The sequence below is a fragment of the Pseudophryne corroboree genome, chromosome 5 (genome assembly GCF_028390025.1).
Source record: "Pseudophryne corroboree isolate aPseCor3 chromosome 5, aPseCor3.hap2, whole genome shotgun sequence".
Taxonomy (NCBI): Eukaryota; Metazoa; Chordata; class Amphibia; order Anura; family Myobatrachidae; genus Pseudophryne; species Pseudophryne corroboree.
The window spans coordinates 6,666,734-6,691,872 of NC_086448.1; positions in this window are offsets into that span (position 1 = coordinate 6,666,734).

Genomic DNA, 25,139 nt, shown 5'->3' on the forward strand with positions numbered 1-25,139 from the left:
GTATAATGGGAGTTATTAATGGAGGAGGGGAGTATAATGGGAGTTATTAGTGGAGGAGGGAGTATAATGGGAGTTATTAGTGGAGGAGGGAGTATAATGGGAGTTATTAGTGGAGTAGGGGGGTATAATGGGTATTATTAGTGGAGGAGGGAGTATAATGGGTATTATTAGTGGAGGAAGGGGTATAATGGGTGTTATTAGTGGAATAGGGGAGTATAATGGGTATTATTAGTGGAGGAGGGGAGTATAATGGGAGTTATTAGTGGAGGGGAGTATAATGGGAGTTATTAGTGGAGGAGGGAGTATAATGGGAGTTATTAGTGGAGGAGGGGAGTATAATGGGAGTTATTAGTGGAGGGGGGGAGTATAATGGGTATTATTAGTGGAGGGGGGTATAATGGGTGTTATTAGTGGAGGAGGGGAGTATAATGGGTATTATTAGTGAAGGAGGGGAGTATAATGGGTGTTATTAGTGGAGGAGGGGAGTATAATGGGAGTTATTAGTGGAGGAGGGGAGTATAATGGGTGTTATTAGTGGAGGAGGGAGTATAATGGGTGTTATTAGTGGAGGAGGGGAGTATAATGGGAGTTATTAGTGGAGGAGGGGAGTATAATGGGAGTTATTAGTGGAGGAGGGGAGTATAATGGGTATTATTAGTGGAGGAGGGGAGTATAATGGGAGTTATTAGTGGAGGAAGGGAGTATAATGGGTATTATTAGTGGAAGAGTGGAGTATAATGGGATTTATTAGTGGAGGAGGGGAGTATAATGGGTATTATTAGTGGAGGAGGGGAGTATAATGGGAGTTATTAGTGGAGGAAGGGAGTATAATGGGAGTTATTAGTGGAGGAGGGGAGTATAATGGGAGTTATTAGTGGAGTAGGGGGGTATAATGGGTATTATGAGTGGAGGAGGGGAGTATAATGGGAGTTATTAGTGGAGGAAGGGAGTATAATGGGAGTTATTAGTGGTGGAGTGGAGTATAATGGGAGTTATTAGTGGAGGAGGGGAGTATAATGGGTATTATTAGTGGAGGAGGGGAGTATAATGGGAGTTATTAGTGGAGAAAGGGAGTATAATGGGAGTTATTAGTGGAGGAGGGGAGTATAATGGGAGTTATTAGTGGAGGAAGGGAGTATAATGGGAGTTATTAGTGGAGGAAGGGAGTATAATGGGAGTTATTAGTGGAGGAGGGGAGTATAATGGGAGTTATTAGTGGAGGAAGGGAGTATAATGGGAGTTATTAGTGGAGGAAAGGAGTATAATAGGTGTTATTAGTAGAGGAAGGGAGTATAATGGGTATTATTAGTGGAGGGGGGTATAATGGGTGTTATTAGTGGAGGAGGGGAGTATAATGGGTATTATTAGTGAAGGAGGGGAGTATAATGGGTGTTATTAGTGGAGGAGGGGAGTATAATGGGAGTTATTAGTGGAGGAGGGGAGTATAATGGGTATTATTAGTGGAGGAGGGAGTATAATGGGTGTTATTAGTGGAGGAGGGGAGTATAATGGGAGTTATTAGTGGAGGAGGGGAGTATAATGGGTATTATTAGTGGAGGAGGGGAGTATAATGGGAGTTATTATTGGAGGAAGGGAGTATAATGGGTATTATTAGTGGAGGAGTGGAGTATAATGGGAGTTATTAGTGGAGGAGGGGAGTATAATGGGTATTATTAGTGGAGGAGGGGAGTATAATGGGAGTTATTAGTGGAGGAAGGGAGTATAATGGGAGTTATTAGTGGAGGAGGGGAGTATAATGGGAGTTATTAGTGGAGTAGGGGGGTATAATGGGTATTATTAGTGGAGGAGGGGAGTATAATGGGTGTTATTAGTGGAGGAAGTGAGTATAATGGGAGTTATTAGTGGAGGAGTGGAGTATAATGGGAGTTATTAGTGGAGGAGGGGAGTATAATGGGAGTTATTAGTGGAGGAAGGGAGTATAATGGGAGTTATTAGTGGAGGAAGGGAGTATAATGGGAGTTATTAGTGGAGGAGGGGAGTATAATGGGAGTTATTAGTGGAGGAGGGGAGTATAATGGGAGTTATTAGTGGAGTAGGGGGGTATAATGGGAGTTATTAGTGGAGGAGGGGAGTATAATGGGAGTTATTAGTGGAGGAAGGGAGTATAATGGGAGTTATTAGTGGAGGAAGGGAGTATAATGGGAGTTATTAGTGGAGGAGGGGAGTATAATGGGAGTTATTAGTGGAGTAGGGGGGTATAATGGGAGTTATTAGTGGAGGAGGGGAGTATAATGGGAGTTATTAGTGGAGGAGGGGAGTATAATGGGTGTTATTCGTAGAGGGGAGGGGGAGGTATAATGGGCGTGTCCCCGGCTCGCTGCTCTCCTCACTGTCCGGCTGCTCGGCTCTGGGCGCTGCCGATAAAGTTGAGCGGAGGCCGCGCATGCGCAGTGTCAGTGCGGCCTGGTCGCTGTTAGAAAGCCTCGGTGTGGAGTGATTGGTGCCGGTATGAGAGTGCCGGGTGTTCGGGCGTGGACGCGGGGGAGGAGGGTGAGACGGGATGCCAGGTGAGTGGCAGCGGCACGTTCTGTGATGTGCTCCAGCATCCTGTGCTGGGACTACAAGTCCCAGCATGTGCTAAAATGTGTGGCTCTGTCTAGTTACAGTACATACAGTCACCTACTACCTCCCATACATGTCACCTGTGTAATACCTTACATACATGTCACCTGTGTAATACCTCACATACATGTCACCTACTACCTCACTTACATGTCACCTGTGTAATACCTCACATACATGTCACCTGTGTAATACCTCACATACATGTCACCTACTACCTCGCATACATGTCACCTACTACCTCCCATACATGTCACCTACTACCTCACATACATGTCACCTGTGTAATACCTCACATACATGTCACCTGTGTAATACCTCACATACATGTCACCTGTGTAATACCTTACATACATGTCACCTGTGTAATACCTTACATACATGTCACATGTGTAATACCTTATATACATGTCACCTGTGTAATACCTCACATACATGTCACCTGTGTAATACCTCACATACATGTCACCTACTACCTCGCATACATGTCACCTACTACCTCCCATACATGTCACCTACTACCTCACATACATGTCACCTGTGTAATACCTCACATACATGTCACCTGTGTAATACCGCACATACATGTCACCTGTGTAATACCGCACATACATGTCACCTACTACCTCATATACATGTCACCTGTGTAATACCTCACATACATGTCACCTTCTACCTCACATACATGTCACCTGTGTAATACCTCACGTACATGTCACCTACTACCTCCCGTACATGTCACCTGTGTAATACCTCACGTACATGTCACCTGTGTAATACCTCACATACATGTCACCTACTACCTCCCATACATGTCACCTGTGTAATACCTCACATACATGTCACCTGTGTAATACCTCACATACATGTCACCTGTGTAATACCTCACATACATGTCACCTACTACCTCGCATACATGTCACCTACTACCTCCCATACATGTCACCTACTACCTCACATACATGTCACCTGTGTAATACCTCACATACATGTCACCTGTGTAATACCTCACATACATGTCACCTGTGTAATACCTTACATACATGTCACCTGTGTAATACCTTACATACATGTCACATGTGTAATACCTTATATACATGTCACCTGTGTAATACCTCCCATACATGTCACCTGTGTAATACCGCACATACATGTCACCTGTGTAATACCTTACATACATGTCGCCTACTACCTCATATACATGTCACCTGTGTAATACCTCACATACATGTCACCTTCTACCTCACATACATGTCACCTGTGTAATACCTCACGTACATGTCACCTACTACCTCCCGTACATGTCACCTGTGTAATACCTCACGTACATGTCACCTGTGTAATACCTCACATACATGTCACCTGTGTAATACCTCACATACATGTCACCTGTGTAATACCTCACATACATGTCACCTGTGTAATACCGCACATACATGTTACCTGTGTAATACCTTACATACATGTCACCTACTACCTCATATACATGTCACCTGTGTAATACCTCACATACATGTCACCTACTACCTCATATACATGTCACCTGTGTAATACCTCACATACATGTCACCTGTGTAATACCTTACATACATGTCACCTGCTACCTCCCATACATGTCACCTGTGTAATACCTCCCATACATGTCACCTGTGTAATACCTCCCATACATGTCACCTGTGTAATACCTCCCATACATGTCACCTGTGTAAGACCTCCCATACATGTCACCTGTGTAATACCTCCCATACATGTCACCTGTGTATTATACACAGGTGCAGCAGTATATATACATATGGGCATTATACACAGGTGCAGCAGTATATATATATATATATATATATATATATATATATATATATATATATATATATATATATATATTTATTTCTCTGACGTCCTAAGTGGATGCTGGGGACTCCGTCAGGACCATGGGGATTAGCGGCTCCGCAGGAGACAGGGCACAAAAGTAAAAGCTTTAGGATCAGGTGGTGTGCACTGGCTCCTCCCCCTATGACCCTCCTCCAAGCCTCAGTTAGATTTTTGTGCCCGGCCGAGAAGGGTGCAATCCAGGTGGCTCTCCTAAAGAGCTGCTTAGAGTAAAAGTTTGTTAGGTTTTTTATTTTCAGTGAGTCCTGCTGGCAACAGGCTCACTGCTACGAGGGACTTAGGGGAGAGAAGTGAACTCACCTGCGTGCAGGATGGATTGGCTTCTTAGGCTACTGGACACCATTAGCTCCAGAGGGAGTCGGAACACAGGTCTCACCCTGGGGTTCGTCCCGGAGCCGCGCCGCCGACCCCCCTTGCAGATGCCGAAAAGTGAAGGTCCAGAAACGGCGGCAGAAGACTCTTCAGTCTTCATAAGGTAGCGCACAGCACTGCAGCTGTGCGCCATTGTTGTCAGCACACTTCATAGCAGCGGTCACTGAGGGGGGGGGGCGCCCTGGGCAGCAATGATAGTACCTTATTCTGGCTAAAAATACATCACATATAGCCCCTGGGGGCTATATGGATGTATTTAACCCCTGCCAGGTCTCAGAAAAACGGGAGAAGAAGCCCGCCGAAAAGGGGGCGGGGCCTATTCTCCTCAGCACACAGCGCCATTTTCCCTCACAGAAATGCTGGTGGGAAGGCTCCCAGGCTCTCCCCTGCACTGCACTACAGAAACAGGGTTAAAACAGAGAGGGGGGGGGGGGCACTTATTTGGCGATATGTATATATATATATTAAAATGCTATAAGGGAAAAACACTTATATAAAGGTTGTCCCTGTATAATTATAGCGTTTTTGGTGTGTGCTGGCAAACTCTCCCTCTGTCTCCCCAAAGGGCTAGTGGGGTCCTGTCCTCTATCAGAGCATTCCCTGTGTGTGTGCTGTGTGTCGGTACGTGTGTGTCGACATGTATGAGGACGATGTTGGTGAGGAGGCGGAGCAATTGCCTGAAATGGTGATGTCACTCTCTAGGGAGTCGACACCGGAATGGATGGCTTATTTAAGGAATTACGTGATAATGTCAACACGCTGCAAGGTCGGTTGACGACATGAGACGGCCGGCAAACAAATTAGTACCTGTCCAGGCGTCTCAAACACCGTCAGGGGCTGTAAAACGCTCATTTACCTCAGTCGGTCGACACAGACACTGACACTGACTCCAGTGTCGACGGTGAAGAAACAAACGTATTTTCCTTTAGGGCCCGACGTTACATGTTAAGGGCAATGAAGGAGGTGTTACATATTTCTGATACTACAAGTACCACAAGAAGGGTATTATGTGGGGTGTGAAAAAACTACCTGTAGTTTTTCCTGAATCAGATAAATTAAATGAAGTGTGTGATGATGCGTGGGTTTCCCCCGATAGAAAATTATTGGCGGTATACCCTTTCCCGCCAGAAGTTAGGGCGCGTTGGGAAACACCCTTTAGGGTGGATAAGGCGCTCACACGCTTATCAAAACAAGTGGCGGTACCGTCTCCAGATAGGGCCGCCCTCAAGGAGCCAGCTGAGAGGCTGAAAAATATCCTAAAAAGGTATATACACACATACTGGTGTTATACTGCGACCAGCGATCGCCTCAGCCTGGATGTGCAGCGCTGGGGTGGCTTGGTCGGATTCCCTGACTGAAAATATTGATACCCTTGACAGGGACAGTATTTTATTGACTATAGAGCATTTAAAGAATGCATTTCTATATATGCGAGATGCACAGAGGGATATTTGCACTCTGGCATCAAGAGTAAGTGCGATGTCCATATCTGCCAGAAGATGTTTATGGACACGACAGTGGTCAGGTGATGCAGATTCCAAACGGCACATGGAAGTATTGCCGTATAAAGGGGAGGAGTTATTTGGGGTCGGTCCATCGGACCTGGTGGCCTCGGCAACAGCTGGAAAATCCACCTTTTTTACCCCAAATCACATCTCAGCAGAAAAAGACACCGTCTTTTCAGCCTCAGTCCTTTTGTCCCCATAAGGGCAAGCGGGCAAAAGGCCAGTCATATCTGCCCAGGGATAGAGGAAAGGGAAGAAGACTGCAGCAGGCAGCCCATTCCCAGGAACAGAAGCCCTCCACAGCTTCTGCCAAGTCCTCAGCATGACGCTGGGGCCGTACAAGCGGACTCAAGTGCGGTGGGGGGTCGTCTCAAGAGTTTCAGCGCGTAGTGGACTCACTCGCAAGTGGACCCCTGGATCCTACAAGTAGTATCCCAGGGGTACAGACTGGAGATTCGAGACGTCTCCCCCTCGCAGGCTCCTGATGTCTGCTTTACCAACGTCTTCCTCCGACAGGGAGGCAGTATTGGAAACAATTCACAAGCTGTATTCCCAGCAGGTGATAATCAAAGTACCCCTCCTACAACAAGGAAAGGGGTATTATTCCACACTATATTGTGGTACTGAAGCCAGACGGCTCGGTGAGACCTATTCTAAATGGGAAATCTTTGAACACTTACATACAAAGGTTCAAATCAAGATGGAGTCACTCAGAGCAGTGATAGCGAACCAGGAAGAAGGGGACTACATGGTGTCCCTGGACATCAAGGATGCTTACCTCCATGTCCCAAATTGCCCTTCTCACCAAGGGTACCTCAGGTTCGTGGTACGGAACTGTCACTATCAGTTTCAGACGCTGCCGTTTGGATTGTCCACGGCACCCCGGGTCTTTACCAAAGTAATGGCCGAAATGATGATTCTTCTTCAAAGAAAAGGCGTCTTAATTATCCCTTACTTGGACGATCTCCTGATAAGGGCAAGGTCCAGAGAACAGTTGGAAGTCGGAGTAGCACTATCTCAAGTAGTTCTACGACAGCACGGGTGGATTCTAAATATCCAAAATCGCAGCCGTTTCCGACGACACGTCTGCTGTTCCTAGGGATGGTTCTGGACACAGTCCAGAAAAAGGTGTTTCTCCCGGAGGAGAAAGCCAGGGAGTTATCCGAGCTAGTCAGGAACCTCCTAAAACCAGGAACAGTGTCAGTGCATCATTGCACAAGAGTCCTGGGAAAAATGGTGGCTTATTACGAAGCGATTCCATTCGGCAGATTCCACGCAAGAACTTTTCAGTGGGATCTGCTGGACAAATGGTCCGGATCGCATTTTCAGATGCATCAGCGGATAACCCTATCTCCAAGGACAAGGGTGTCTCTCCTGTGGTGGTTACAGAGTGCTCATCTTCTAGAGGGCCGCAGATTCGGCATTCAGGATTGGATGCTGGTGACCACGAAGGCCAGCCTGAGAGGCTGGGGAGCAGTCACACAGGGAAAAAATTTCCTGGGAGTGTGATCAAGTCTGGAGATTTTTCTCCACATAAATATACTGGAGCTAAGGGCAATTTACAATGCTCTAAGCTTAGCAAGACCTCTGCTTCAAGGTCAGCCGGTATTGATCCAGTGGGACAACATCACGGCAGTCGCCCACGTAAACAGACAGGGCGGCACAAGAAGCAGGAGGGCAATGGCAGAAACTGCAAGGATTTTTCGCTGGGCGGAAAATCATGTGATAGCACTGTCAGCAGTGTTCATTCCGGGAGTGGACAACTGGGAAGCAGACTTCCTCAGCAGGCACAACCTCCACCCGGGAGAGTGGGGACTTCATCGGGAAGTCTTCCACATGATTGTGAACCGTTGGAAACCAAAGGTGGACATGATGGCGTCCCGCCTGAACAAAAAACTGGACAAGTATTGCGCCAGGTCAAAAGACCCTCAGGCAATAGCTGTGGACGTTCTGGTAACACCGTGGGTGTACCAGTCGGTGTATGTCTTCCCTCCTCTGCTTCTCATACCCAAGGTATTGAGAATTATAAGACGTAGAGGAGTAAGAACTATACTCGTGGCTCCGGATTGGCAAGAAGGACTTGATACCCGGAACTTCAAGAGATGCTCACAGAGGACTCATGGCCTCTGCCGCTAAGAAGGGACTTGCTTCAGCAAGTACCATGTCTGTTCCAAGACTTACCGCGGCTGCGTTTGACGGCATGGCGGTTGAACGCCGGATCTTAAGGGAAAAAGGCATTCCGGAAGAGGTCATTCCTACCCTGGTCAAAGCCAGGAAGGAGGTGACCGCACAACATTATCACCACAGGTGGCGAAAATATGTTGCGTGGTGTGAGGCCAGGAAGGCCCCATGAAGAAATTTCAACTCGGTCGTTTCCTGCATTTCCTGCAAACAGGAGTGTCTATGGGCCTCAAATTGGGGTCCATTAAGGTTCAAATTTCGGCCCTGTCGATTTTCTTCCAGAAAGAATTGGATTCAGTTCCTGAAGTCCAGAAGTTTGTCAAGGGAGTACTGCATATACAACCCCCTTTTGTGCCTCCAGTGGCACTGTGGGATCTCAACGTAGTTCTGGGATTCCTAAAATCACATTGGTTTAAACCGCTCAAATCTGTGGATTTGAAATATCTCACAGGGAAAGTGACCATGCTGTTGGCCCTGGCCTCGGCCAGGCGAGTGTCAGAATTGGCGGCGTTTGTCTCAAAAAAGCCCATATCTGATTGTCCATTCGGACAGGGCAGAGCTGCGGACTCGTCCCCAGTTTCTCCCTAGGGTGGTGTCAGTGTTTCACCCGAACCAGCTTATTGTGGTACCTGCGGCTACTAGGGACTTGGAGGACTCCAAGTTGCTAGATGTTGTCAGGGCCCTGAAAATATAGTTTCCAGGACGGCTGGAGTCAGGAAAACTGACTTGCTGTTATCCTGTATGCACCCAACAAACTGGGTGCTCTTGCTTCTAAGAAGACGATTGCTAGTTGGATGTGTAGTACAATTCAGCTTGCACATTCTGTGGCAGGCCTGCCACAGCCAAAATATGTAAATGCCCATTCCACAAGGAAGGTGGGCTCATCTTGGGCGGCTGCCCGAGGGGTCTCGGCTTTACAACTTTGCCGAGCTGATACTTGGTCAGGGGCACACCCTGACTGAGGAGGACCTGGAGTTCTCTCATTCGGTGCTGCAGAGTCATCCGCACTCTCCCGCCCGTTTGGGAGCTTTGGTATAATCCCCATGGTCCTGACGGAGTCCCCAGCATCCACTTAGGACGTCAGAGAAAATAAGAATTTACTTACCGATAATTCTATTTCTCGTAGTCCGTAGTGGATGCTGGGCGCCCATCCCAAGTGCGGATTGTCTGCAATACTTGTACATAGTTATTGTTACAAAAATCGGGTTATTATTGTTGTGAGCCATCTTTTCAGATGCTCCGCTGTTATCATGCTGTTAACTGGGTTCAGATCACAGGTTGTACAGTGTGATTGGTGTGGCTGGTATGAGTCTTACCCGGGATTCAAAATCCTTCCTTATTGTGTACGCTCGTCCGGGCACAGTATCCTAACTGAGGCTTGGAGGAGGGTCATAGGGGGAGGAGCCAGTGCACACCACCTGATCCTAAAGCTTTTACTTTTGTGCCCTGTCTCCTGCGGAGCCGCTAATCCCCATGGTCCTGACGGAGTCCCCAGCATCCACTACGGACTACGAGAAATAGAATTATCGGTAAGTAAATTCTTATTATATATAATGTGGGATTTATACACAGATGCAGCAGTATATACATGTGGGCATTATACACAGGTGCAGCAGTATATACATGTGGGTATTATACACAGGTGCAGCGGTATATACATGTGGCCATTATACACAGGTGCAGCAGTATATACATGTGGGCGTTATACACAGGTGCAGCAGTATATACATGTGGGCATTATACACAGGTGCAGCGGTGTATACATGTGGGCGTTATACACAGGTACAGCGGTGTATACATGTGGGCGTTATACACAGGTGAAGCGTCCTCCTCCTCCCGTCTCCTTCAGTCCTCCTCCTCCCGTCTCCTTCAGTCCTCCTCCTCCCGTCTCCTTCAGTCCTCCTCCTCCCGTCTCTTCTAGTCCTCCTCCTCCAGACTCCTCCAGTCCTCCTCCTCCCGTCTCCTCCAGTCCTCCTCCTCCAGACTCCTCCAGTCCTCCTCCTCCAGACTCCTCCAGTCTTCCTCCTCCCGTCTCCTCTAGTCCTCCTCCCGTCTCCTCTAGTCCTCCTCCTCCTCCCGTCTCCTCTAGTCCTCCTCCCGTCTCCTCCAGTGGTCCTCCTCCTCCCGTCTCCTCCAGTCGTCGTCCTCCTCCTCCAGTCGTCCTCCTCCTCCAGTCGTCCTCCTCCTCCTCCTCCCGTCTCCTCCAGTCGTCGTCGTCGTCCTCCTCCTCCCGTCTCCTCCAGTCGTCGTTCTCCTCCTCCTCCTACTCCTCCCGTCTCCTCCAGTTGTCTTCCTCCTCCTCCTCCTCCAGTTGTCTTCCTCCTCCTCCTCCTCCTGTCGTCTTCCTCCTCCTCCTCCTCCAGTCGTCTTCCTCCTCCTCCAGTCGTCTTCCTCCTCCTCCTCCTCCTCCTCCAGTCGTCTTCCTCCTCCTCCAGTCGTCTTCCTCCTCCTCCTCCTCCTCCTCCAGTCGTCTTCCTCCTCCTCCAGTCGTCTTCCTCCTCCTCCTCCTCCAGTCGTCTTCCTCCTCCTCCTCCTCCAGTCGTCTTCCTCCTCCTCCAGTCGTCTTCCTCCTCCTCCTCCTCCAGTCGTCTTCCTCCTCCTCCTCCTCCAGTCGTCTTCCTCCTCCTCCTCCTCCAGTCGTCTTCCTCCTCCTCCTCCTCCAGTCGTCTTCCTCCTCCTCCTCCTCCAGTCGTCTTCCTCCTCCAGTCGTCTTCCTCCTCCTCCTCCAGTCGTCTTCCTCCTCCTCCTCCTCCTCCAGTCGTCTTCCTCCTCCTCCTCCAGTCGTCTTCCTCCTCCTCCTCCAGTCGTCTTCCTCCTCCTCCTCCAGTTGTCTTCCTCCTCCTCCTCCAGTTGTCTTCCTCCTCCTCCTCCAGTCGTCTTCCTCCTCCTCCAGTCGTCTTCCTCCTCCTCCAGTCGTCTTCCTCCTCCTCCTCCTCCTCCTCCAGTCGTCTTCCTCCTCCTCCTCCAGTCGTCTTCCTCCTCCCGTCTCCTCCAGTTGTCGTCGTCCTCCTCCTCCCGTCTCCTCCATTTGTCGTCGTCCTCCTCCTCCCGTCTCCTCCATTTGTCGTCGTCCTCCTCCTCCCGTCTCCTCCAGTTGTCGTCGTCGTCCTCCTCCTCCCGTCTCCTCCAGTTGTCGTCGTCGTCCTCCTCCTCCCGTCTCCTCCAGTTGTCGTCGTCCTCCTCCTCCAGTTGTCGTCGTCCTCCTCCTCCCGTCTCCTCCAGTTGTCGTCGTCCTCCTCCTCCAGTTGTCGTCGTCGTCCTCCTCCTCCAGTTGTCGTCGTCGTCGTCGTCCTCCTCCTCCAGTTGTCGTCGTCGTCGTCGTCGTCCTCCTCCTCCTCCCGTCTCCTCCAGTTGTCGTCGTCGTCCTCCTCCTCCCGTCTCCTCCAGTTGTCGTCGTCGTCCTCCTCCTCCAGTCGTCGTCGTCGTCCTCCTCCTCCAGTCGTCGTCGTCGTCCTCCTCCTCCCGTCTCCTCCAGTCCTCCTCCTCCTCCCGTCTCCTCCAGTCCTCCTCCTCCTCCCGTCTCCTCCAGTCCTCCTCCTCCTCCCGTCTCCTCCAGTCCTCCTCCTCCTCCCGTCTCCTCCAGTCCTCCTCCTCCTCCCGTCTCCTCCAGTCCTCCTCCTCCTCCCGTCTCCTCCAGTCCTCCTCCTCCTCCCGTCTCCTCCAGTCCTTCTCCTCCAGTCCTCTTCCTCCTCCCGTCTCCTCCAGTCCTCCTCGTCCTCCTCCTCCTCCCGTCTCCTCCAGTCCTCCTCCAGTCTTCCTCCTCCTCCCGTCTCCTCCAGTCCTCTGTCTCCTCCAGTCCTCCTCCAGTCCTCCTACCGTCTCCTCCAGTCCTCCTCCTCCTCCCGTCTCCTCCAGTCCTCCTCCTCCTCCCGTCTACTCCAGTCCTCCTCCTCCTCCTCCTGTCTACTCCAGTCCTCCTCCAGTCCTCCTCCTCCTCCTCCTCCTCCTCCAGTCCTCCTCCTCCTCCCGTCTCCTCCAGTCCTCCCGTCTCCTCCAGTCCTCCTCCTCCTCCCGTCTCCTCTAGTTCTCCTCCAGTGGTCCTCCTCCTCCCGTCTCCTCCAGTCGTCGTCCTCCTCCTCCAGTCGTCCTCCTCCTCCAGTCGTCCTCCTCCTCCAGTCGTCCTCCTCCTCCAGTCGTCCTCCTCCTCCTCCTCCAGTCGTCCTCCTCCTCCAGTCGTCCTCCTCCTCTTCCTCCAGTCGTCCTCCTCCTCTTCCTCCAGTCGTCCTCCTCCTCTTCCTCCAGTCGTCCTCCTCCTCCTCCAGTCGTCCTCCTCCTCCAGTCGTCCTCCTCGTCCTCCTCCTCCAGTCGTCCTCCTCCTCCTCCTCCAGTCGTCCTTCTCCTCCTCCTCCAGTCGTCCTTCTCCTCCTCCTCCTCCTCCTCCTCCAGTCGTCCTTCTCCTCCTCCTCCTCCTCCAGTCGTCCTTCTCCTCCTCCTCCTCCTCCTCCAGTCGTCCTCCTCCTCCTCCAGTCGTCGTCGTCCTCCTCCTCCTCCCGTCTCCTCCAGTCATTCTTCCTCCACCTCCTCCAGTCGTCTTCCTCCTCCTCCTACTCCTCCCGTCTCCTCCAGTCGTCTTCCTCCTCCTCCTACTCCTCCCGTCTCCTCCAGTTGTCTTCCTCCTCCTCCTCCTCCAGTTGTCTTCCTCCTCCTCCTCCAGTTGTCTTCCTCCTCCTCCTCCTCCAGTCGTCTTCCTCCTCCTCCAGTCGTCTTCCTCCTCCTCCAGTCGTCTTCCTCCTCCTCCAGTCGTCTTGCTCCTCCTCCTCCTCCAGTCGTCTTCCTCCTCCAGTCGTCTTCCTCCTCCTCCTCCTCCAGTCGTCTTCCTCCTCCTCCTCCTCCTCCAGTCGTCTTCCTCCTCCTCCTCCTCCTCCAGTAGTCTTCCTCCTCCTCCTCCTCCAGTAGTCTTCCTCCTCCTCCTCCTCCAGTAGTCTTCCTCCTCCTCCTCCTCCAGTCGTCTTCCTCCTCCTCCTCCTCCAGTCGTCTTCCTCCTCCTCCTCCTCCAGTCGTCTTCCTCCTCCTCCTCCTCCAGTCGTCTTCCTCCTCCTCCTCCAGTCGTCTTCCTCCTCCTCCCGTCTCCTCCAGTTGTCGTCGTCGTCCTCCTCCTCCCGTCTCCTCCAGTTGTCGTCGTCGTCCTCCTCCTCCCGTCTCCTCCAGTTGTCGTCGTCGTCGTCGTCGTCGTCCTCCTCCTCCCGTCTCCAGTTGTCGTCGTCGTCGTCGTCGTCCTCCTCCTCCCGTCTCCTCCAGTTGTCGTCGTCCTCCTCCTCCCGTCTCCTCCAGTTGTCGTCGTCGTCCTCCTCCTCCCGTCTCCTCCAGTTGTTGTCGTCGTCGTCGTCCTCCTCCTCCCGTCTCCTCCAGTTGTCGTCGTCGTCGTCGTCGTCCTCCTCCTCCCGTCTCCTCCAGTTGTCGTCGTCGTCCTCCTCCTCCCGTCTCCTCCAGTTGTCGTCGTCCTCCTCCTCCCGTCTCCTCCAGTTGTCGTCGTCGTCCTCCTCCTCCTCCCGTCTCCTCCAGTTGTCGTCGTCGTCGTCCTCCTCCTCCCGTCTCCTCCAGTTGTCGTCGTCGTCGTCCTCCTCCTCCCGTCTCCTCCAGTTGTCGTCGTCCTCCTCCTCCCGTCTCCTCCAGTTGTCGTCGTCCTCCTCCTCCCGTCTCCTCCAGTTGTCGTCCTCGTCCTCCTCCTCCCGTCTCCTCCAGTTGTCGTCGTCGTCCTCCTCCTCCCGTCTCCTCCAGTTGTCGTCGTCCTCCTCCTCCAGTCGTTGTCGTCGTCGTCGTCGTCGTCGTCGTCCTCCTCCTCCCGTCTCCTCCAGTCCTCCTCCTCCTCCCGTCTCCTCCAGTCCTCCTCCTCCTCCCGTCTCCTCCAGTCCTCTTCCTCCTCCCGTCTCCTCCAGTCCTCTTCCTCCTCCCGTCTCCTCCAGTCCTCTTCCTCCTCCCGTCTCCTCCAGTCCTCTTCCTCCTCCCGTCTCCTCCAGTCCTCCTCCTCCTCCTCCAGTCCTCCTCCTCCTCCCTCCTCCTCCAGTCTTCCTCCTCCTCCCGTCTCCTCCAGTCCTCCGTCTCCTCCAGTCCTCCTCCAGTCCTCCTCCCGTCTCCTCCAGTCCTCCTCCTCCTCCCGTCTCCTCCAGTCCTCCTCCTCCTCCCGTCTCCTCCAGTCCTCTTCCTCCTCCCGTCTCCTCCAGTCCTCTTCCTCCTCCCGTCTCCTCCAGTCCTCTTCCTCCTCCCGTCTCCTCCAGTCCTCTTCCTCCTCCCGTCTCCTCCAGTCCTCCTCCTCCTCCTCCAGTCCTCCTCCTCCTCCTCCTCCAGTCCTCCTCCTCCTCCTCCCGTCTCCTCCAGTCCTTCTCCTCCTCCCGTCTCCTCCAGTCCTCCGTCTCCTCCAGTCCTCCTCCTCCTCCCGTCTCCTCCAGTCCTCCGTCTCCTCCAGTCCTCCTCCAGTCCTCCTCCTCCTCCCGTCTCCTCCAGTCCTCCTCCTCCTCCCGTCTCCTCCAGTCCTCCTCCTCCTCCCGTCTCCTCCAGTCCTCCTCCTCCTCCCGTCTCCTCCTCCTCCCGTCTCCTACAGTCCTCGTCCTCCTCCCGTCTCCTCCAGTCCTCCTCCTTTTCCCGTCTCCTCCAGTCCTCCTCCTTTTCCCGTCTCCTCCAGTCCTCCTCCTCCTCCTCCCGTCTCCTCCAGTCCTCCTCCTCCCGTCTCCTCCAGTCCTCCTCCTCCCGTCTCCTCCAGTCCTCCTCCTCCCGTCTCCTCCAGTCCTCCTCCTCCCGTCTCCTCCAGTCCTCCTCCTCCCGTCTCCTCCAGTCCTCCTCCCGTCTCCTCCAGTCCTCCTCCCGTCTTGTGTTTGTCCCATCTGCCGCTCACCCCTGTGCCACCCTTTTCCTCTGTTACTGGTCTCCCTTAGTCCTTCCACCCTTTGCCACCTGTCTCCCCCAATCCTCTCCTCCCCGCCTGTTCTTCCTCTCCTCCCCCCAGTCCTTACGTTTCCTCCCATACTCTCTGTCTGTGACTACAGTAAGCGCATATGATATTGCGGAGAAATGATCCTGATTGGTGAATCCCTAGCGCCTATCACATTGAGTCTTGGTTACATGCGAGATGAATAATACTGCCAAGCTGTCTGCACTTGTAGTTCTCCTATGTTCTAGACGCTCTCTCTGTCTGATCCTTGTACGCAGGTGTCTCCCGAGTCCCCGTCCGGACCCTGCATGCAGCAAGCGCAGAATCCAGGAGGAAGATGAGTGAGTGATGCTCTTCTCGCTGCGTGTACGCTGTGTCAGCGCTGTGTGTAAGACATTATTTGTCAGTGTCCGCTCTGCGTACAGCGGCCTAGTGAGGGTACAGCATTCTGGGGGATCAGAGTCATGTGCAGTGTCACCGGACACCACCCATGCCTGTATGAAATAGTCCACAGATTGGTAGGTCACCCAGAGCCATCCCTCGTACAGCAGAGCTCACACTCGGCTGTTTTGTCACCCGAACTCTGCCCATTATGTTAAAGTTGAGGCGCGGCCTTCCCCCGGAGCATGGCATTGCTACACGCAGACATACCGGATATGGGAGCCTCCATGGAGCAACTGGAGATGGGCTGAGCAGAGGTCCTGACGCCCGGTCATAAACCAGTCCCCCTGGTGCCATTTAACCAGAGGGGCTCCCACTCAGTGTTGCCGGGGGTCAGTCTGTGGCCAGTGAGAGTAGGAAAGGACTGGGTATTAGCTGTGGAGTGCGGTGCCATGTTGGATAAGTTATTATACAGGAGGTCCAGGGAATAGTGCTGGACACAGCGACTGACCTGTATCCATAGTACAGTGCAAGTGATGTGTCCGGCATCATGCATGCGTCCAGTGATCAGTGATGGACAGAGGGGGCTTCTATATGACATGGGTGCACTATTGTGTGGTCCCGTATGAACTGACGGTACTGTTGTGCACGAGGCCTCCATAATCTTGCCCTTCAGAAGTCTAATGTGCTGGCCTCAGTGATCAGCACCCTGAGCACTGACACAGCGTTCTCTGGCACTAGGTGCCTGTTACCTTACAACACTCATGTTATTTTCTCCGGCAGGGTCCACAGGTTATCCACAGCGGATTTGCACCAAACGGTTAAAGCTTTCGGCCTCCCAGCATGCAACGGGCCTATCCATATATCCCCGCCTCCTGGCTCAGGCAAATCAGTTGTTTTTTGTTTGGTGCGGCAGGAGCCGGACCATGATCAGAGGGTTGCTGGTTTTTAGCAGCCATAAGCTTTTTTTTATTTCTCATGCGTGCTAGAGCAGGGGTGGCCAACCAGTCAGAGTCAAAGAGCCAGAAAAGATCTGTAGTCAAGGGCAAGAGCCAGAATCATGTGCGCGCTCAAAAATGGGGGCATGGCCTAGTTTTCACAAAGCCACACCCCATTTTGTGCGCACACCTTTCGTTATGACATTTGTAGGAGTATGACCTTGTGTCATAACTCCGCTTTTAGTCATGTTGTACAGTGCCAAATACATATAATGCCCCAGTACAGTGCCACATACATATAAAAATTTCAAAAAATGGGTGCCTCCACACTCCCAGAAACATGTCCCCACAGTGCCACATACACATATGTGCCCACAGCACCAGATACATATATGCCTCACAGTGCCAGATACACATTTCCCCACAGTGCCAGCTATGCCCCTAGTGCCAGATATATATGTCCCCAAAGTGCCAGCTATGCCCCCAATGCAGTGTCCCCACAGTGCCAGATATGCCCCCAGTGCCAGATTTACTTGTCCCCACAGTGCCAGCTATGCCCCTAGTGCCAGATATGCCCCCAATGCCAGTGTCCCCACAGTGCCAGCTATGCCCCTAGTGCCAGATATACATGTCCCCACAGTGCCAGATATGCCCCCAATGCCAGTGTCCCCACAGTGCCAGCTATGCCCCTAGTGCCAGATATACATGTCCCCACAGTGCCAGATATGCCCCCAATGCCAGTGTCCCCACAGTGCCAGATATATATGTCCCCACAGTGCCAGCAATGCCCTCAGTGCCAGTGTCCCCACAGTGCCAGATATGTCCCCCAAGTGCCAGATATATATGCCAGATATATATGTCCCCACAGTGCCACCAGAACTCTGCCCATTATGTTAAAGTTGAGGCGCGGCCTTCCCCCGGAGCATGGCATTGCTACACGCAGACAGACCGGATATGGGAGCCTCCATGGAGCAACTGGAGATGGGCTGAGCAGAGGTCCTGACGCCCGGTCATAAACCAGTCCCCCTGGTGCCATTTAACCAGAGGGGCTCCCACTCAGTGTTGCCGGGGGTCAGTCTGTGGCCAGTGAGAGTAGGAACTTTAAGACTTTGAGTGTGACCTGGCTCCTCCCTCTATGCCCCTCCTCCAGACTCCAGTTTAGAATTGTGCCCATGCAGACTGGATGCACTCTGAGGAGCTCTACTGAGTTTCTCGGGAAAAGGCTTTTGTTAGGTTTTTTATTTTCAGGGAGAACTGCTGGCAACAGTCTCCCTGCATTGTGGGACTGAGGGGGCAGAAGTCAGACCTACAGTACTTCTGGTGAGTTTAAAGGATCTACTTCTTGGCTACAGGACACCATTAGCTCCTGAGGGTCTGATCGCTAGGTACGCCTAGATGCTCGTTCCCGGAGCCCGCCGTCACCCCCCTTGCAGAGCCAGAAGTCAGAAGACAGGTGAGTAGAAGAAGTAAAGAAGACTTCAGTGACAGCTTCTGAGGTACCGCACACCGACCGCGCTGCGCACCATGCTCCCACTCACAGAGGCATTGCAGGGTGCGGCGGGGGGGGGGGGGCCCTGGGCAGCATATTTTTTATATATATATATATATATATATATATATATATATATATATATATATATATATATATATATATAATATATAATACATATATATATATATATATATATATATATATATTTATATATATATATATATCTCTCAAAACAGACTGGCAAGAGGGGACATAGGTGTGGAGACACTGTCCTACTCCCTCCAGTGTAAACATTTACTGAAAAAACGCGTGTCTGAAGCGCGCCATTGCGGGGGCGGAGCTTAGTCCTCTCAGCTCAAACACCTCTGAGCCATTTTCTCTACACAGGCTGCAGAGACGCTGGTCCTTCCACACACTGCTATACAAGTAACAGGGTGCAAAACGGGGGGACAGTTATTCTGGTGCATATTATTATTATTATAATAGCGCTGCAGGGTCTGAGGCATTTATTTGGATTTCAGAACCGTTGGTGAAGCGCTGGGGTGTGAGCTGGCAAACTCCCTCTGTGTCTCTCTGACAGACTTTACTGTGGGTCTGTCCCCTATATGCCCAGTGTGTCTGTGAGTGTTGGGTACACGTGTGTCGGCATGTCTGAGGCGGAGTGCTCTTCCCAGGAGGAGACTCTGTTGGGGACACAAACATCTGTGGGAGTGACCCTGTCGGCACCGCCGACTCCTGATTGGGCTAATGTGTTGAATGCCTTGAATGCAAATGTGGCTCTTATTAGTAAGAGATTGGATAAATCTGAGTCTCAGAACCAGGCATGGAAGAAGTCTGTGGAGGATGCGTTGTTGCAAGTCCAGACCCCTTCGGGATCACAAAAAAGATTGTTTGCCCAGTTGGCAGACAAGGATACCGACACGAACTATGACTCCAGTGTCGACTATAGTGATGCCAGATTAGACCCAAAATTGTCAAAGAGCATTCAGTACATGATTGTGGCGATAAAAGACGTGTTACATATCACTGAGGACCCTGCTGTTCCTGATATTAGGGTCTGTATGTACAAGGGAAAGAAGCCTGATATAACGTTTCCTCCCTCTCATGAACTGAATACTCTATTTGATAAGGTTTGGGAAAGTCCTGACAAAAAGTTTCAGATTCCCAAAAGGATTCAGTTGGCGTACCCCTTTCCTTCTGGGGATAGGGATAAGTTGGACCCCCATTGTGGACAAGGCTCTATCCCGGCTGTCCAAAAAGGTGGCTCTTCCGTCCCCGAACACGGCAGCCCTTAAGGATCCTGCGTATCGGAGGCAGGAAAGTACATTGAAATCCATTTATATCACCACAGGTACGCTGCTCAGGCCAGCTATTGCATCTGCGTGGGTGAGTAGTGCAATCGAAAACTGGGCAGATAACTTGTCATCTGATATAGAGGCCCTAGATAGGGATAGCGTTCTCTTGACTCTAGGTCATATCAGGGACGCCGCAGCATATCTAAAGGAAGCTGCGAGAGATATTGGCCTTTTGGGATCAAAGGCAAATGCCATGGCTGTCTCAGCTAGGCGTGTTTTGTGGATTCACCAATGGAATGCTGATGCTGACTCCCAAGAAAAGTATGGAAGCTTTACCATATAAAGGTATGGCCTTATTTGGAGACGGCCTTGATGATTTGGTGTCTACGGCTACCGCGGGTAAGTCATCCTTTTTACCTTATGTTCCCCCACAACAAAAGAAAACGCACCACTATCAGATGCAGTCCTTTCGGCCCAATAAATTCAGAAAGGGCTGGGGTTCTTCCTTCCTTGCTACTAGAGGAAGGGGAAGAGGTAAAAGATTTCCAGCCTTGTCAAGCTCCAAGGAGCAGAAGTCCTCCCAGGCTTCTGCCACCTCCACCGCATGACGTTGGGATTCCTATGCAGGAGTCCGCACCGGTGGGGGCCCGTCTGAAACTCTTCAGTCGGTTTTGGGTTTGTTCGAACCTAGACCCTTGGATATTACAAATAGTATCCCAAGGGTGCAAGCTGGAGTTTCAGGACGCCCCTCCTCGCCGGTTTTTCCAATCGGCCTTACCAGTTTCTCTTCCCGACAGGGAGATAGTTTGCGCCGCAATACAAAAATTGTGTTTAAATCAGGTTATCATCAGGGTTCCCCAGTCACAACAGGGAGAAGGGTTTTTCTCCTTCATCCACTAGGGGCCACTGGAGCGTAGTTACAATGGGGAAATAGTAGGCAGTAATTGGGAGCTGGCACTTTAAAATTCTCACACTGTGGCTAGCTCCTCCCCTACTATCTCCCCTCCAAGCCAGTCTTAGTTTAGTGCCCGAGGGAGCTGGTTCACTTGGGTTTAGCTGAAGAATTTTTTCCTTTTTCTTTATTATTTTATTTTTCTATCACACACGCACAGACTGGCAGCTCTGCCACTGCCAGTCTGCACCGCGGGAGCTGCCGGCGGGGTCCCATCGCAGCTGCGTGCGGCTCGGGATGGGCCCCGGCTGAGGGAGACATTGAGCTCTCCTGAGTTGGCCGGACACCGCTGCGTGCGGCGCGTGTCGGGGCCGCTCCACCAGCAGAAGATTCCGGCAGCATGGCAGCGGTGAGTATACGTGGTCGGACACCGCTGCGTGCGGCGCGTGTCGGGACCGCTCCACCACAAGAAGATTCCGGCCGGACACCGCTGCGTGCGGCGCGTGTTGGGGCCGCTGGGTCGAAACGCCTGACGGAAGGAAGCGGTGAGTACAATCCCCCCCCCCCCTCCAGACTGATGTATGTTTTTACATTTTTCAGTGTTTTAATACAAGGCTCTCCAATACTTTCCAGTCATAGCCAGGCTGGAGTGCATAAAAGGCGCACTTACTAATTTGAAATTGGCGCCATTATGTGGGGGGCGGAGCTTCAGCCCGCTCTGTAAGCGGGCTCAGCGCTCTTCACTCCCCGGCTGCAGCATATAGGCAGCCGGGTGATACATTTACACTCCCCGGCTGCAACATACACACTTACAAGCAGCCGGGGGATAATGTGGTTTTTAATTTGATAAGTGACCGGGGCAGGGGGGCGGAGCTAACTCCCGCTCTGTTCGGCGGGCTCAGATCTCCGCTCCCCGGCCGCAGCATTCAGGCGGCTGGGGGATGCAGGTAGAAAGCACAGCAGCGTCCGCCAAGAACTAGGACGAGGGGGCGGAGCTAACTCCCGCTCTGTTCGGCGGGCTCAGGCTCTCCGCTCCCCGGCCGCACACCGCTCCCCGGCCGCAGCATACAGGCGGCCGGGGGATGCACTGAGAAAGCACAGCAGCGGCCACCAACAACTAGGACGAGGGGGCGGAGCTAACTCTCGTTCTGTACGGCGGGCTTTCTCCGCTCCCCGGCCGCTGCATGGCGAGACGCCGCTCCACAGTCCCCCGCTCCCCGGCCCGCTGAAAGCTCCTTTCCTCTCCTGGCTGCGCAGGGAGGATTCTTAACATTCTTAACATGTATGAAGGATGGGGGTGAAGCTTATTCCCCCCGGCGGCGGCTCCCAGCTCTCATTGTCTCTAGACAACACATCCAGTCTCTGGGGTTTTTAGCTTTTCTGTGCAGTATGCTACAGAAATATTTGTTACATCTTGCTTTGGCTACATTCTTCCCTGCAGGGGAGTCCTCTGCCCCATTTCAGACATTTAGATCAGGAAACCTGCTCTATTACAGGAGCTGGGACTCAGCTCATTAATAATTAAAAATCTACTGTGCACTATTTCTTTACCCTACAAATACACAGTATTTATCTACCCTATTAGGTGCACAGTATTTATCTACCCGGTTGGGTTCACTGTGGTGTGTGTATATAGATATAAGTAGATATATATATTTAAGTGTGTGTGGGTATGTATATAGATATATCCATACAATACCATATATAGGGGATAAAACAGACACTTCCGCAATGTTTTCTAATAACAAGATACCCCACCTTGCCACATAACTTTTTCCCCCATCTTTTCTCACAGGCTGGTCACCATTTTGAAAAGCCAGCGGAACCTCCGAGAAACATCTGGTGCACCTTAATTAGCGGTACACTACATACAGGGCGGGGTGTTGCCTTCCCTTTATTATTCCTTGGTGTCACTAGTTACTAATGCTATTTGTAATTGGGGAATGTGTGTAAAGCATCAGACAAATAGCGCTGTGGCTCAGTACGCTAGTAGCGGGTATCTGAACAGGGGTTTGAATCCAAACAAAACTTTAAGGAGAACTCCTATAGCCTAGGGCTAAGACTCCTGTCCCACAGCGCAGCGTTACTGGTTCAGGTCTCCGCTGCTCCAGAAAGTTTAGTTGAATCGTGTCGGTCACACATTATAGCGCAGACCTTACATAGGGCTGTGTTTGTTTAACCCACCTTTTCTCCTTTCGTTTGTCTCACCTGGGATAGTCAAAGAATTCCCTCTTAGGTGTGAAGTATGCGGTGGAGCCATCTGCTTAGCCCTCCACGCACCTGCAGGACGCTCCTGTTTGAACAGCTCAGATTATACAGGTAATGTCACTGGTAACCAGAGACCTTGTACGTCATTTCACCTCTCCAGGTTTCTAAAGGAACCTTGCTAACATTCCAGGTTACATTACTGATGTCTGTTTTCTGTGGATCTGAACCAGTGTCTCAGAATATCCAGGTGCATTATACAGCAGTTCATCTGATACTGCAGGTAAAGGAGGCGGACACGTCAAGTCCATCAGGGTTCGACGCCGATGACGAAATGACAGAGGCTGGTCCAGTTTCGGATGAGCTGGGCAGGCTCCGGTAGATGGCCGGCAGACACCCGAATACACAATTTCAGGTATCAAACAATGTTTGTTTTCCTATCCTTTCCCCGCAGACGGCAGGAAATGGTATCAGTACCTCTCCAGGGTATACCCCTCGATGTATCGCCGATCCAACAAGCTGCCGTTTTCCTGAGGCAACCTTGCTCAGGGACCCATCGAAGACATATACGGCAGCAGGGTTCTACCTTGTCCGGAGCAGGTAGGTTGTGGAACAATTGTCCTCTAGGTTACAGGATGTTTCGCATCAGGATCAATTGATACTTTGGTACGGGTCAGAATCACGATTCTGCTTTATGTTCTTTGGAGGTCTCCACGTCTACAGACTCGGAACCTGCATTTTTGCTTGGGCTGTCTTAACCCGACGACCTCTGGGGCTGCGACAGTGACAGGTGAACATGAAATCCTACGGGGCAGATGGTTCAGGGGAAGGAACTTTCTGCAGGATTTCTTGAACCAGTGGAGGTAAGTCCACTTTGCTTTCTCCTACTTCTGCTCCAGCTCCAAGACAGACCTTTACCGGTCTTTCCTTTAGATTTTTACCGTGCCCTTTCAAGCTTTCGACTCCACACGGGCGATATCTCCGTCGCCAGGGGATCTCAAAAAAAAAAAAAAAAAAAAAAAAAAAAAAAAAAAAGCTGAAGCATAGGTTCAACAACCTTGGTCCAGTCTGATTTTACATCATCCTATACACACACTACAGGTCAGAGGGTCCCAGGGTGGGCGCAGGTCGGTGGAAGAAGGCTTGGCCGGTTACAGACTAGATTTGGAGTACAACCGTCTCGGGAGTCCCTCGACAGGGGTCGGCTGATTTACGATGACAAGAGAGTCATACTGCAGGCGGCGCTCCATATGCTTCTAACCGCAAAGGGTGTTGATCTCTGTTTTTTACATATCATTTGAATCGAGACAGTTCTCAGGCCTTTGGTTTTTTCACGTTCCGAAGCCAGTTGGCTCGGCCAGGCCTATTCTGGCCTTAGAATCCTTCCAGTCTGTGATTGCTAGTTTGAACAAGAAAGGGAGTTTTACGCGTCCCTTGTCTTCAGGGATGCCTGTTTACTGATTTCCCTTGGGTTTCCTCATCGGGCTTTACTCAGAGTCGCATTACAGGATTCTCATTTTCACTGTAAGTCCTTTCCTTTCGGTCTCTCTTCCGCTCCCACAGGGTTCAGGAAGATCACAGAATAACTCTTTTTCAAGGGGGTGACGTTGGTTCCCTAATGGGACAATCTACTGCTACTATCCCATTCTGTACATTACGTGTCTTCTGAAGATCCGGAGGATCCAGGAGCTTCTGGTTCGACATAGATCCAATTTATGCTCCTCGTAGACGTTTTCTCAACACAAGTTGCGACGCAATGAGTGGTCGCCTACATTCCCCTCTGAGTGGGGGACAACAATCTTCTTCCCAGGTCAGGCCACCAGGTCAGACTCCTGGGTGAGGGAACATTCCCCGGAGTTTTGTCAGCTAGTCTGCTGTGGGCGGAGATTTCGAATCTACCTCAGGGCGTTCTGACTGACTCTTTAACTCTTTACTACTCACGGACGTGAGCTCTGGTGGCAGTAGCCGAGGATGCCCTCAGGGCTCCTGGGAGTTTCTGGTTATTCTATCCTGCCTCCTTTTCTATTTCTACCTCACTTTCGGTAACACAGGAGGGGAATATGCGTGCTAGTCCTCTCGGTGGCTCTGGTTGGGCCACCCATGACTTGAAGATACGGCTACACCTGTTGCCAGTAGAGGAGCCTTGGCTCCTACCTAGACTGGACTGTCTACTTCAACAGGGTCCTTTTCTTTGTTCAATCTTACACTGGTTTCATTTAACCGTGTGACTGTTCACGAGACCTCAGAAGGGAGGAGTTCCCTAGTTCGGTTAGGCCTACTAGGCCCCGATTTCAGAAGTCTGTTACCTCTTCTCGCTTTTGCCACTTTTGGAAAGCTGTATGGGACATAATAAGGATAAAAGGGGGTTTTCCCCTTCTTTCAGTTACCATTCAGCCGTCATCTTTGGTTTCTCTGGGAGGTTTTGCTCCACTGCGCTTCAAACCACATTAACCTGAATTTTAGGTCTCTGCCTTTTTCGTTTTTTTCCAAAAGAAATTAGCCTGGCGGCCGTAAGTCCGGGCTCTCTTTCAGGGAGTACTCTA